The 15684-nt window shown below is 45.5% G+C and overlaps 1 pseudogene; it reads right to left on the bottom strand.

The window, feature by feature from the left end:
* Positions 1-1084: 1084 nt before the first annotated feature.
* On the bottom strand, positions 1085-15404 carry LOC111238072 (annotated as a pseudogene).
* Between the last annotated feature and the right edge of the window lie 280 nt (positions 15405-15684).

Below are 15684 nucleotides of genomic sequence, written 5' to 3'. Positions count from 1 at the left end.
ATGAATTTCCCCTAGGGAGTGAACAAAGCATCCATCTATCCATGACCTTGGTCCTGGAAGAGAAGATAAGACTGACGCTGTGTTGAAAGAGGCTGAAATGATAAAAGGAGAGAAATGTTTTTCTGAGTGTAGGATCTAAATATAAAACATTTATGGGTGAAACAATAATGGCAACCACAACTGTACAAACACACACTCACACTGCAAAATGTGTCTGCAGGGAGAATCATGCATGGGGGGGGGTGTTCCCTCTGAAGCTCAGCCCGCACAGCAGATTCATGGCAGATATAACCCCTCGTGTTTGTATAGGTGTTGGGGCATGTGACCCTTGGCGATAAAAAAAAAAAAATCATGAGGAAAGGCAGGATGTGGGCGTGTCAGGGTCAACGAGGAAGATCAGAAGCCCAGTGAGGAATCAGTGTTTTTACACTCTTCATCCGACTCTGAAAAATGTTTGTTTCTTGCAAATGCAGCAGATTTCTCTGTTTACCACTGATTCATGTTGCGTCCAGTCATCGTGGTCTATTGAAACCTCAATATCATAAATGAACCGGATCAGTGTTCGGATGCACTTTGGATCACATTAAATATCTGAACAGCTCTGACATACATCGGGGGAATAAACGGCTGGAACTTCAACCATGTTGCAGCTACAACATCACAATGACTGAAGGGGGACGGTGCAGCGGGGAAGTGTGCAGCTTCCTGTTGTCAGTGGGCCACCTAGTGTTCGCACGTGATGGGTGCAGTTAGTGGCCGTGTCTGGGTGCATGATGGAGACACAACACGCGGAGAGAGCGGATTAATTATGAGATGCCTTTATTGTACTTTTTGGAATCCAGTGACACCGACACGAGAAAATGGTCCTATCCTTCCCTCCCCCTTTTACATACACAACCTGAGGGGGAGGGGCTGCAGGGTGGGATGTACCGTGATCCCGCTTGTAGTCTTAAATTAAACACAGAGATAATAGCGAAGACACATCCAGGTGCATTTCCACAGACACGCACGACATGCATTCAAAAAAAAGGGACTTTGTGGGGGTGGGGTGGCTGGTGGGAGTGGTGGGGGGTGGGGGGGCAGTGACTCCTGGTTCACATGTACGTTTTGTCTCAAAGTAAAAGACGACAAAATTAATACCATTTAAAAAAAAAAAAACAAAAAAAAAAAAAAACAGTTTGCTGTCTTAATGGCCCACGATCAGTCTATAATTCAGACTCTGTCAATTTTCCACTTACAGGAGAAATCAAAAAGGCAAAGAGACACTACTACTCATACTGGGAGAAATGGTTTAAATATGGAAGTGGATGGTTCATATCTTTAATATTTTAGTTTTTTTTTTTTATTGGTTTTTAATTAATGGTATAACTTTAATGAGAATACAATTGTCTCACTAAAAATCAGCTCATCTAGGTAAAACTAGGCCTTTTCCACTGACTGTCTCCCTGCTGTATCTAAGTAAAATATATAAAGTCCAGTAAGGGGCTCAGTGGGCCGTTGGTCCGATCAGGAGTGGTTCACTTCAGTCCTCCTCGCTGCCACTGGCCGAACGCTCCTGAAGACACACAAACGCAGATTTACTTTTGTTATTGGAGACGCTCCACAGCAGAGAGAGAGAGAACACAGTCAAGCTTTAAATGATCCGGATGAATCTGGTCACCGGAGGAAACGAGCCACTTGCAAATGAGGGCAGCGACTAAACCGTTATCTTCTAACATGGATGAAGTTATTTTCTCAATTAATTGTTTGGTCGATAAAATATTCAGAAATGCCAGCTACAGTTGGATTATTTAGTTTAATTAGTTTTAATTTATTATGTCAGAACAGTGAAAATGTCATTCTCAAGTCTCCATGAATCATTTATCGACACTGAATTACTGCAGAAGAAAAGCGAACGTCTCCTCTCACCTCTTCCTGTTCCTCTTCACTGTCGTCGTCGCTCACCACAGGTTTAGCCCGGGCGCCGCGGCCCCTCCGCCGTTGTCCTTTTCCTCCACGATCCCCCTTTTCTTTCCGGCTCAGTTTGATCTTCACTTTCACGGAACGAGCTGATGAGGAAAAACAAAGGCCGTGAACATTTCAGTGGCCTTTCCTCTGCCGATCGATATACGAGCCTCATCACCATCATCACCATCACCACCGCCGTGTTTCTGATTACTCACATTCAGACTCAGAGCCTTCGTCCACCTCCTCCTCCTCTTCCTCGCTGTCCTCTCCTTCGCTCTCATCGTCCTTCTCGATCTTCTGCCTCACGCTGGTGAAGACGGACTGCAGCACAATGGAGTCCTCGTAGATCTAGAGCGTTAGAGAGATTATAAAAGCTTTGCCTCAAACAAGACGCTGCCTCACTCTGACTTCCTGTAGGTTTCGGTGAATTTAAGATGAATCCAACTATAGTCAACAGTGACGTGTGCTGGCTTCCTGGCTGAACTCACCAGAGACCCCTCCAGGTTGAAAGTCTGGGCGTTTTGACACAGCAGCATCACGTCCTTCTCCAGGTCGTTCAGGCTGCGGTACTTATGGCTGCGGATCCTCTCCTGGGGAAGGCGACAGGAAGCGGCAGTGAAACACACAGCAGATAATAAGTAAGGTGAACAAGTGGAAAAGTCGTCTCTCTCTCTTCAACGCACCTTGATCTTTCTGAAGTCCACGGGTTTGCGGATGAGCTCGTAGTACTCGGGCAGCTCCTTGCGAGAGGGCAGCTGGATGAAGACTTCACTCAGCTGTCGGCCATTACTACAGAGGGAGGGAAGCTGCGGTCTTAGTATGCATCACTGTGAGTCAATGCTCTTAAATTACCACTCAGTAGATTAAAGATGGCGTCAGATATATTATTTCTGGTCATTTCTGCTAACGGCAGTAATGTTCTCACCCGTCCTTGTATTTGATGACGGCGTCGACGATCTTCTTCATCTTCTTGGTGAGGGACGGCGGGTTGGGAGAGAGTTTCTCAGCAGGCGGGCGGCCGCGTTTCTTGGCTTTCTTCACCTCCTCGTCCTTGTCCCGCCCTCGACCGCCGCTGGAGCTGGGTGTGGCCGGGCCGCCGTCGTGGTCGCGGTCTCTCTTGCGCTTTCTGGTGGTCTTTTTGTGGCGCACTTCCTCCTCAATGTCCTCCAGGTTACCCTCTTCTATGGCCTGCGGTGATGAGAAATCAGATTAATATCGACAGTTACCGAAGACTAAAACAATGTCGCGCTCTCTCAGATGATAAATTCCATTCGTGGTAACATCCCACCTTGAGCCACTGTTTCTCAGTGAGCGAGTCGCTGTAGTCCACCTCCTTCCGTTGGCGGGATCCTCTGCCAAACATCTTCTCCTCCTCCTCTTCACAGGTTAGCCTCTCAACCTCAGCGTCGTCTTTCAAAATCCAGCTTGGCATATCGTCCTCCTCCATCAGACGAGGTTTCCTCTTAGGGTTGCGCGCTTCCTCGCGGCGTCTGTCTAGATCCATGCGCTGGAATAAAAAAAAAAAAAAAAGAGAGAATACATCAGGAAGTTGGCGGATTCAGACGGTAAAATTACAAATGATCTAGTAACTGCAATAAAACTGGGACTAACCATGAACTGCTCAAACTCCTCTTCACTTCTGGCAATCATCTGATTGACAGTCTCGTCGTCGGGCACCTCGTCCTCCTCCTGCGAAAGAGCGAGACAGAGCGAGTGAGAAGAGGCTAACGGCAGATTAATGTGGTGCCTCAGAGCCAAGTCTCTGAACTAATGTCATTTACACAAAGGAAAACAAGTGTATATTACTCTTGACTTAATGTAGCCATTTACATATCACTTGTAGGTGTCGACAGCTTTACACTACAGCTTTGCATGTTCAGTTGCATCAGTTATCAGTAGAAATATGTTTAAACATTAAACAAAAAAAGAAAAAAAAAAAAAAAAACCTAAGGGCTTTTGCACAAAATGTATCAGTAGAAAAGGGAAAAGAAAGAGGAATAAAAGGGAAAAGCTTTTATATTAGTGTAGAGAGATAAAGTGTCATATTAACCATCAAAGGTTTGTGCAGAAGCAGAAATACATAAGGGAGAAAAGGAGAAGTCTGGATTGATGAAAGCTCACAAATCCTGAGAAAACAGGGAAGTAAGGAAAAGAGACAGAGGAGGAGAAAAAAAAGGAGAGAATGAAGAGGTGGGGCAGCGCACAGGCGGATGTGGGTGGGTGGGCGATGTTGGAACAGGTTCAGATCACACCCACCCACGCCCCCCTAGAGCGGCAGCCTCCTCGAGCCCCGACCTCATCCTGCTCCTCGTGCTCCAGAATGGCCTGTAAGAAGGCCCGACGCTCATAGCCTGAGGACTTCTGGTCGAACATGCCGGCCTGGATGACTTTCTGGTCCACGTTCAGTTTGTACTTGGCCGCTGCCAGGATCTTCTCCTCCACACTGTTGACGGTGCACAGGCGGAGCACGCGCACCTCGTTCTGCTGACCGATACGGTGGGCTCTGTCCTGGGCCTGCAAGTCCTGTAGGAGGGCAAACACATGGTCAGTTTAGGCGGAGGGATCGTGTGTGTGGTGACTACGGAAACTACTGTGAGTTCATTTGCCTCTGATAACCCCCCGAAAATCCACGTCCGGTGTTGTTGATTAATATTTTATAATAAGAAGCCTGTGTTGGTGCCAGCACATATTTTGCATCTGAATACCTGATGTGGGTTCCAGTCCTGTCAAAGATGATGACAGTGTCAGCTGACTGCAGGTTGAGGCCCAGGCCTCCTGCCCTGGTACTGAGCAGGAACACAAAGTACTCTGAGGCTGGATCATTGAATGTTCTCAGCAGCATGCCACGGGTCCTCCGCCTTGGTGGTTCCTATGAGAGGGGAAAAGATTAGAGAAAAAAAAACAACATGGGAGTTTCTATTTATGTTGTGGAATTGTGCAGAAAATTGCTGGTGATTTTTAGGAGAGTAGCGATGACGGATAGCTAAAATATCAGCCTTGGTCAGAAGGTTCTCACCATCCAGACGTTAAGTACTTGAAGTTGCGGTACGCGAAGTAGTCCTCCATGATAGTCATGAGTGAGGTCATTTGACAGAAGAGCAGCACTTTGTGGTTGGTGGCCTCAGCTTGGGCAGGATACGATCCAGCAGCTCAAACTTCCCAGAGGAGCGGTACAGGTCAGGGCTGGAGAGGCAGAGCCAGAATATGAGCAAGACTGAGCCAGTATGCAACGTATCCTCAACCTAACCACACACACACACACAACACCACCACACAAGCTGTACAAAACACACACACAAAGCTCTACGTACCCACTCACTATTCCACCGAGAATAACCGAGATGCTCAGAGAAAGACTCCTGTAAAATAAAAAATAAAAAACAAGCAGAAATTAAAGTTCATTCATTTTGCTCTTGAATTGTTCATTCACATGTGTGTGTTTCAGTCTTTCTTTGTACCTCGATGTGCTGGACATGTAGGGGGGGTTGCAATCTTCCTCAGTTGGCATGATAGTGTTCATCAGGGTCTTCGTGCCTCCTTTACCCTGGAGGATTTAGAAGGAAAACAACACAGTAGAAAAACACACGTTAGTTTATTTTTGAGCTTCGATATAACATTCCTTGTGCTAGACTTCATGTCTACAGAATAAGTTTCCACCAATTATATTTAAAGACGTTCTCTTCAGCTTCTCACCTTCTTGTCTTTTTCTGACCATCTGTGAGCAGGCCTCCCTTGGCCTGCATGTGTCTGTACAAAACCCTCTGCAGGGCCGACATGTCGCACTTTATCACGTATCACTCCACCTACAAAGAACCAACAGTAAGGGAAGACTTAGGAAAACCACGAATTACATACATGTTTATATTTAAACTGTTTGATTAAAGAAAACACATTTGTGTAAATGAGTCGGTTTTCACAACATGTTGTGATTGTGGATCTGTGACTTTTTTTAGCACGTGAGCAGAGAAGCTGAAAAAGTAGATGAAAGGGTGAAATAGTTTCTAAAAGTAATGAAAAACACTGAGACTGTTTGACTAAAGGGTTGAAAATAGTCAACATACATATAAAAACATTTGAGTCAATCGTCACGGCACGTTGCAATTGAGAGCGCGTGAGAAAACCAGTTAGCAAGCGCATAATGAGCTAAATGTAACATAATGACTGGTTTAAATAGCTAATTTCAACCAGATAAACTGTTAAACAGTTTGCTTAAAAGTTAAAATATAATAAAAAAGTTGAAATAATGAGCTAAAAAAAAAGGATAACACGTTGAAATAGTTCAATGTAATGAAAAGCAGCATAAAATAGTAGCTGTGTGGCTAAATAGATGTTAATAGTAATATAATGAAAAAAGAAGAAATGAAAAAACAAATACAAGTTTGACCAAAACAGTGAAAGAACGAAACAATGTCCAGTATCCACTTGTTGATCATTAAGGGCTGTGAATGAATCTGAAAGCAGTCTGACCTTCTCGGGCAGCTGGGCCTCGACTTCTTTCTTGAGTCGGCGCAGCAAGAAAGGTCGGAGCACCTTGTGTAAACGTCGAATGATCAGGATGGTCTCTTCTTCGTTCAGGTCAACCTTGAGTTAAAACAAAAGAAATAAAATGCAGAGGATGAGGAGGATGTATTCAGAATTCAAAATCATTTTTTGGCAACTCGGCTATATTTATCACCTTCTCTCCGGTCATGGCGAAGGGGGCGTTGAACCACTGTTCGAAGGTGCTGCAGCTCTTGAAGATGGTGGGCAGGAGGAAGTTGAGCAGGGCCCAGAGCTCAGGTAGCTTGTTCTGCAGCGGGGTGCCTGTGAGGAGCAGACGCCGTGGGGCCAAGTAGTGCGTGTTCAAGACCTGGGTCAGCTTACAGTGGTGGTTCTTCATACGATGGCCCTCGTCCACAATCATGTACTTCCAACGCAGCTTTGGGAGGAAGTGTTGTACATTTAGACATTAGAAAGAGACAGGTCATGGCTGAGAGAGAGGCTACGTGAATGAATATGTTCTGTATAAACCCGAGGATGCTTCCTTACCTTTGCAAGCACTTGTTTATCTTTGATAATGTACTCGTATGTGGTGAGCAGCACGTTGAACTTGCCGCTGCGCAGGATGGGAACGAATGAACGACGAGCAGCTGGAGACCCCTGGAAGCGAACAGAACAGCTTTCCATTTATTTTCAACAACAGCAACAGCAACAAAAACAACTTGGGGTTTAAACCTTTTTCTTTTTCATGACAAAAAGTAACAGAGAATAGTAGGTGCCACCGACCTTGTAGGAGACCTTCACGACAGATGGCGCCCACTTATCAAACTCGTAGACCCAGTTTGATAAAGTTCTGGAAACAAAAATAAACAGAAACGTTTCTACTCCACTCAACATACAAACATAAAACACAGTCCATACAGCTTTCCTTATGAGAACTTATTGCTGCGTTAGGACTCACGAGAGAGGTACGATGATGAGGAAGGGCCCGTTGAGGCGCTTGTACTCCATGAGGTAAGTGATGAGGGCGATGGTCTGGATGGTTTTTCCTAGACCCATCTCATCTGCCAGGATGCCATTCAAGTTGTTGTTGTAAAGTGACACCAGCCACTCCAGACCTTTGATCTGAGCAGAGAAGAGTCACGGTTATTAGCTTCATAAGAGACTCCAATCGCCTCATGAACAAAGTTTTCCTCCTTCGTTCCGGCAGGTTTGGTCTGCGTACCTGGTATTGCTTGAGCTGCCCGTTGACCAGCAGCGAGGACTGTTTGTCCACCTTCTCGGTGACAGCGTGAGCCACAGCGTAGTAGGACTGCAGGCCTCGGTTGAAACTCGCATTACCGTACTCATCGTCCACGTCCTGCTTGGCGTGTCTGGTGAAAGGAACGGATAAAACATAGTGAGACATTCTGTGTGGATGAAAAACAGCAAAATAAAATCAACTAAGACAGAGAGAGAGAACATAACAGGTAAAACATTACTGCCTTTACTGTATCTTTGTATAACTTCATCATGATCTAACACCAAAAACCCAGTGGCTCCATCTTACTCGATGATGTGCCGGACGTCCACTTCAGACACGTCTTCGCTGTCAGGGTCAGGAATCTTCTTCTTCTCCTCTGATGGAGCTGAAGAGTGTTGAGGATGCTCATCATCTTCCTCCTGACAAACACACAAAAAGAACAAAAACAAAAAAGGAGAGGTTAGAAAACTTGGCAAGAAAAATTACAACTGAACATTTTTGCTTTGATGCAGAGTTCACTGTGTTACGTTACCTCCTCCTCCTCCTCTTCTTCTGAGCCACTGTCTTCACTGTCTGAACGTGGCGCTACTTCATATCTGCAGAGGAACAAAATGTTTTCCACAAAGTTAGAGACATTTCCAGAGAGATAACGGCTCTGTCTTTCCTGTTCATTCACTGAACTCTCTGCGCTTCCAGCATTATTATTAGAATTTAACAATCACTGAATCCCCACCGCACCTCGTGGGCGTGACAGCTTTAAAACATCAAACAATGTGATTATCTCCCTTGTAAACGTCATAAAAGGCAGACGTGACGCTCACCCTGGGTTCATTTCGAGCCAGGCCTCCAGCTGGCCAGCTTTAGGTGCATCAACCCCAGTCAGGATCTTTCCGCTGTCCACATGGATGACCTTCACTGGCAGGTCACTCATTTGACTGGTCTCATCTAAAGGCTGTGGGAGGAAATGAGGGAAAAAAAAACAAAAAAAACCCAAAACAAACATTAATAATATTGTAACTGCTGCACATTAACATTAAAATTCATGACCTCTTATTCAAATACGTGATGAATGGAGGTTTTCTTCTTTTAAGATTCACCTCTCCATCGGGTCCCAGAGCAGGAGCACCACCTTCTGCAGTCTCTGGCTTCTGGAGGCATGAACATTTTTTAATTACATGTAAAAAAAAAAAAAAAAGAAGAAGCAATTTAAATGTACAAACAGACACCATACGACTGCCTGCTGTCAACATTTACCTTCTTTTTCTTCTTCTTTTTCTTCTCTTTGAGAGCTTGTGCGGCTTTGTGGGCGCGCACCAGCTCAGTGAGGTTGGCCACGTATTCGTCCGTCTGCTGCAGCAGGTAGGCCAGACGCTTGTCTTTCTTCTGGTCGATAAGTTTACGATAGCCTTCTTCATCTTCAGCCTGGAGGAAGATTCACAGAGAGCTCAGGTACCGGTGCTGGACTAATAAACAACCACAAACGTTTCCACTTCCAGATATTTCTGAAAGCGTCCGCCTGACAGCAAATACAGACTTAATAGATCCGGGTCTCACCATCAGCCTCCGCATTCTCTCCTTTTCAATACGCTCATTCTCTTTCTTCTGCTCGCGCTCGGTGTTGGCGTGATAGGTGGCGACAGCTTTGGTGGCCTTCTGGATCTTCGCTGTGATGGAGCGGTGGTACTCCTTAAAGTCCTTGGCGTGCTGCAGGATGCTGTTGAGGTATTCCTATCAACAGAAGAACGCACAAATACACCACTGTTACTGAAGCCAGCGAGCGAGGGGAACTGAAGCAATGCTCTTTTTTAAAAAAGGTATTTTCTCTTCTTTAAAGTTGTGTTGTCATGTTTCCCTCTGTTCACAAAAATAATCACCGTTTGTTTTCCTGTCATGAGGAGATGTGTTTTGTTTTTGGGACTAACAAACCAAAGTCAAAACAAAAACAGATCATGCTGTTCATCAAGAAATGATACACAACAGCGCTGCTATAAACGTCTTTTCCCCGCCGTGTACCTGGTGTTTCTGACGACGTTTCCGCTCCTGTTCGATCTTCTGCTGTTTCTCAAGCTTCTCGGTGATGCGGGCCTCACGTAGAGACTGACGCTTGCTGCGCTTGTAGGCCTTAGCGTTGAGGGCCGTTTCCAAAGCGGTGTCGCGCCGCATGCAGACCACCACCTCCTGACGCAGCTGCAGGCACACACACACACAAAAAATCAACATATTATTATATATTTCACTTGGAGGACACGACGACATGCCAGTGTAACAGCAACGTTGGAGACAGGACATTCCTACCTGTCTCTGGAAGTTGAGCAGCCTCAGGGCCTTGAGCTCGATGGTGGCCTTGGTGCGCAGGTCACCGGCTAGAGAGCCAGGCAGGTTCTCCAGCTCCTGGATGCGGTGAGCGATACGGGCCTGCAGCCTGAAAAATACATGCAGGGAAAAATTTTAATAATGCCACAAAAAAGCATTTTTCTCCCCTTCTAGCTGATCAAGAATTTGATTTATGGCAGTAAAAGAAGTAGATATAAATCTAACAATGACATGTTGTCTTTCTTAGGAAGTAAAACAGCAACAGGGTTCAGTCTTTGACCTCTACAGTTCATTACGAGCATCATGCCCTGCAGCGCGTTGTCACACAGAGCTGTTGTGTATTTAACTGGTAGAACTAGTTCAACTGCTTCCATTCATCTGTCTCAAATTCATGTCTAACAATAAGCCAACAATATCTCTTGGATTCAGGGGCTGGTACATGGATCAAAAGTAAGAAGAGGGATCAGACATCTAGTTATGAATGATCACACTTCATGGCTTTAAATCAAAAAATAAAAATAAATGTTGTTTGTTATGTGTTTTCCTGTGGAGCTGTATATATATATGTATATATATATATATATATATATTTATATTTGTATAAACATCCATCTAAGAGCTCAGGCTTTTAAAGCTCTGGTGTGAGGAATTACTCACTGCTACATGTATGTAACCTTTAAAAAATAAGCACTCAAACAAATAAATAAATGAAATACTAACATAACACAGGTTCGTCCAAATAAGGGAACAGGTCTTTGTAGTGTTTCGAGAAGACATGTACAATTCAACACTACCTCCCGCTCCGTCTCACCTGTACTCTCTCTCCTGGAGGATCTCCACTGGGTCCAGCCCGCGGGGTTTCTGAATGGGGGTAATGCGGTTCTGCTTCTGGTGTAGCATCATGGGTGGAGGCTGGGCAGGCTGTCCCGGGGACTGTGTCTGAGGGGGCATTACTGGGGAGGCAGCAGGGGGCACGGAGGGAGGAGCAGGGGAGGGTCTGCCAGTGGGTTGAGGTGGAATCAGCTTCTGGGGAGGGTTGGATGGAGCAGCAGCGTTCACCATTGGTCCTAGCAGACATGAATTCAGGAGAGATCAGTTTTGCTGCATGTGCACATCAAAACACACAGTGCTGACTGAAGTGCACCTAAAGACCAAGGTTACCTTCAGGCCATGATTTAGGGGGTCCATTGGTAGGCTGGCCTTGCATACCTGGGGGGACTCCTGCAGGTCCAGGAGGAGCCATGTTGGGGCCTACCATGCCTGAAACATTAATGTCATGTATTAAAATGAAAAATTGTATAATTCTTCCTGTAATTAGTAAACGTTTGGACAGCTGAAGACAAAGAAAATCATGTTCAGCCACCAGGGGTCTCTGTTGAGCTATCAAATAATCTGCTTTCATTGTTTAACGCTTATGTTACAAATATGATTGAATATAATTTTGTTGAGAAACAGATTACCAAAGTAAACAGGCATCCTGACGGCCTTCCTTAACTCACCATGTGGTCTGTTGTAGTTGGCCTGAGCTGGTCCCGGCCCAGCCCCCGGCCCACCTCCAGGACCTGTAGAGGGCGGCATGTTAGGCATCGGCTGCTGCTGCATCCCTGGCATGGGCCTCTTCCCCTGCACAGCCATCTGCAGGTGCTCTGGTAGGGGCTGACTACGTGCCAGCATCTTGTAAGCCATAATCTGGGCCCTGAGTTGGTGCAGCTGGTTCTGGTTGAAAGGAGTGGGTCCACCTGCACCACCAGGTCCAGCTACTGCGCCACCTGGTCCACCTGGACCCTGGGGACCGCCACGGTTTGGTTGACCCATGCCCTGATTAGGGTCACCACTGCCCTCCATAGGGCCAGCCCCAGGGCCAGAGGGTCCTCCGGGCATCATGGGCCCAGAGGGAGGGCCATTGGCTGGGACAGGGCTGGGGGCATGCTCCGACCCACCCAATGGCGAGGGGTAACCTGGGGAACACAGAAGCGATGCGTGAACGGTATGCAAAAAAAAAAAAAAGATTCACACATTGCTGTAAGTGGGGTTTTAACACCTACACCAGATTTACCCATAATGATATTTAGGACACTGACTATCAGCTAAGTAACAAGCTGATTCATTATCTATAGGTCAACTGCTGTTATGTCATTTCTTCTCTCTCTCTCTCTCTCTCTCTCTCTCTCTCTCTCTCTCTCTCTCTCATCCTCTGCTAACTGACTGTCTAACTGCCTTTGTTGTTGTCGTCTGTGAGGGAAAACCCCTCAACCCCGCCCCCTCCCGTCACCCTGCTCACTGCTGTCTGCTCATGGTGCCGTACAGGCAGCAACACAAGAAGAGAAACCGGATGGATGAGTTCCCACACCCACACCCACACTGAACTTGTTCCTCACACACTATGTCTTTGTAAAAAAATAAAATAAAATATTGGTTCATCCTGTATGGAGATTATCTGGGACAAAAAGAAGATCTTTAATTTCATTCTCTCTTAACCCATTGTGTGTTGATGTGTATATACACACCTTATTTCATCTGAGGGTTCAAACTGGCAACCTAACAGCAATGTTTACACGAGAATGTACAGTATTAACTCATGTTTCATCTCTCTAGTGAGAACTTACAACACAGGCTATATAAAATACAATGCTGTGGGATTTCTTACCTTGGGAATGTTGGTCCATGGGGCTCGGAGGGGGTCCCATACCACTGTGCCCCCCTGGTCTCATGCCCATGCCCTTCATCTGTCCATAGCGAGGGTCATCAGGCATTCCCTTCTCATGCATGGCTTCCATGGGCTGGTGAACAGTCAGGAATAAAACAAAGCTTGTTTCATTTGACCCAAACCAACAATTACATTTTCTGTACAGTCCTAATGTGTAAACTGCACTATAACAGATGTCAACTCTGAAGGCGACATTCAGATTAAGACATTAAGTCAATAAGTTACCATAGCAACAAAATAATTAGCAAACAGGTGAAAAGTTAGTTGTTTCAGCATTATCACAATAAAAAAAACATGCACCATTACTGATGTTAGTCAGTACATAAATTAACAGAGGCAGGGTAAACAAGGAAATAAGAATCTAGTACTTTGTGCATCTGGTGCATGTTGTCCTGAGGATATCCTGAGGGTCCCTGTGGAGGGTGGGGGTGTCCAGATCCGGGAGGTCCTGGGCTGGGCCCCATCATGCTGTGGGCTGAGCCCGGTGAGGGACCCGGGCTCGGGCCCATCATGCCTCCTGGAGATGGCCCTGGGCCTGGGGAGGGTCCAGGCCGAGGTGTCCCTCCCATCGGGGGGTCCGGAGTGGACATCTCTCAGGGGAAACTGGGAATGTGTGGCAGCAGCAAGGACCCTGCGAAGTGAGATGACAACAGGAATTAAGGAAATTATCAAAACGTATGTGTTTATAAATTCTCTTTAAAACCATTAGTGCGAGTCCATATCTAAGATCTAGATCTAAGCAGCTTGATCAAATGTGATTATATTAAGATGAGTGTGTTATTTTAAGATAAGTAAGATGTGTTGACTCATGGCATGATTCCTTAAGCACAAATTCACCAGACGAGATTGGATGTGATCTGCTGAGGCCTGGATCTACCAGCCGGAGCTTACTACAATGAGCACATTGAGACTTACTGTGTGACGCTCAAAGCAGCTAAATACAGCTGAAAAACTGAACCACTACATCTGTTTCAAAATATAGCTACGCTTTTCATCCCTGATTCAGCCGTGCATCAGTTTTTGACTAATCGTTTTGTATATAAAACATCAGAAGGCTTACTCCAATTTCTCAAAAATCATGGCACCTTCAAATTGCTTGTTTTGTCCAACCAATAGTCCAAAAAATCAAACATATAAAATTTACAATGAGCCGAGAAGCAAATCCACACATTTGAATGGAGAGTTAGGTTGCTCGGCCTTTTTTGCTTAATAACTAATTAAAACGATTCCCTCGTAATCAAAACTGTTGAAGATTAATCAAATCATTTTCCCCTTATTGTGCAGCCCAACAGTTCATACAGCCGGTGGTGTAACTCTCATTGGAGGTCAGTGGATCACACTGCATGTTGAGTGAATACTCTAGGAAAGTGATGCTGCTGTTGTGTGTGTTTTTCAAATACAGTATACACCACATACACCAAATGCCAGTGTGAACTACGACCAACAGCTCTAAACCACAATTAATCACATCTCAACTGATGGACGCATAAGAGGAAACTGTTAATAACATGTCGTTGTGGGGGTGAGTTGTCCTTTTAAATGTTGAAGCATTGCTAGTTCAGATTGTGGCAGATGGTCAGTTTCAGAAACAACAAGACTATTATCAACACCGATACCACATATCTGTCTCGTAAACATCAAGTCAGTCCCTAAAGGGATGTAACGGTTTCTACTGGATGTAAACTCCATACACACAGCGGGTCGCCAAGAGGTCGTCTTAACTGTCACTACATGGGTCAAAACTATATCAAATAAAACGTTTATAGACGAAGCTAACCTGACCGAGTTACAGCCCGCGCTGATACACAGACAAACGAGTGTGAAGATCGATGAGAGACCAGCTGACCGAGGTAGAAACTTTTTTGTGAGTCCAGTTTTTTTCTTCTTTTTTTTTTTTTTTTTTTTTTTTTTACAGTGTTTACATTTACAAACAATTAACAGTTGGGTTAGCTATTATTAGCATTCCTGCCTTAGCTAGCGTTAGCCAGGCCTAGCCGGGTTTTACAGTTTACGTTACATTATGTCCGTTAAAACACAACATTTCAACCTCCCGATTCTCACAAAGTAACACAAGTTGGCTGGTATTCACCGGACACCTGACTGAGCCGTAAATTGACTCAAAATTTGAGGTAAAACTACAAAGAACACCAGCCCGACTCAGACTACCCTGTTCGATAAAAAAGCCTACAACAACATAAGCTGGCTGCGGACGGTAGCTAGCATGCTAACGAGCTAGTTGAGTTAGCCTAGCCGGCCATGCTCTCCCAGGCCAATTAGGCAGAAAAATGTGTTGTTTAGAGAGATGTTTATCCAGATGCGCCGGTAAGAGCATCCCACATCGCTGGAGCTGATTGATCCAACGCGCCTCCCGTACCCTTGGCTCAGTGCACCGCTCTAAGTACATTTCCAAAAACAATTTTCATTCATTGCACACTGTCGCGCCACAGCAGCGGCACTGTAATGTCGGTCTCGTCTTTTTCTCAAACAAAAACCACCTCGTAAAAAGCTCACTAATCCTCGAACAGCAGCGTAAAACACAGACAAATCTCCCCTCGCCCGGTAACAAAATCACACTTCACTTACACAAGCGGCGAAAGGTGATGTTTGAGTCCTCACCGGTTGCAACGTCTCCTGGTTTTTTCCTCCTAGCCAGAAACAAAGACCGACCTACCCAGTTGGTTTTTTTCCTTCACCCCCCTCTCTCGGCAGATTGTATCGCAGGGACCGGCCTGTACGACTCTGTAGCGCCCCCATCCACCGCTTCACTCACTTCCCGCATGCCCAGTGAGGCTCCGCGTTTCAGGGAGGAATGAAAGAGCGAGAACCGGCGTGGGGGATGGGAGTTAAACACACAGTATTGTAGAGGAGACAGCGAGGATTATCATTATGCTGCGCGTATATTTGAATGTGGAAATACATGAAATGCTTGTAATAGATCTAATAGGTTAAACTTAATGGGGCCGAGGTGTGACGAGCATACGATTTCCAGTATTAT

The sequence above is a fragment of the Seriola dumerili genome, unplaced genomic scaffold (assembly GCF_002260705.1).
Source record: "Seriola dumerili isolate Sdu_G_001 unplaced genomic scaffold, Sdu_1.0 BDQW01001191.1, whole genome shotgun sequence".
NCBI lineage: Eukaryota > Metazoa > Chordata > Actinopteri > Carangiformes > Carangidae > Seriola > Seriola dumerili.
The sequence above is the reverse complement of the archived record's forward strand: the minus strand, read 5'-3'. Positions and strand labels throughout refer to the sequence as shown.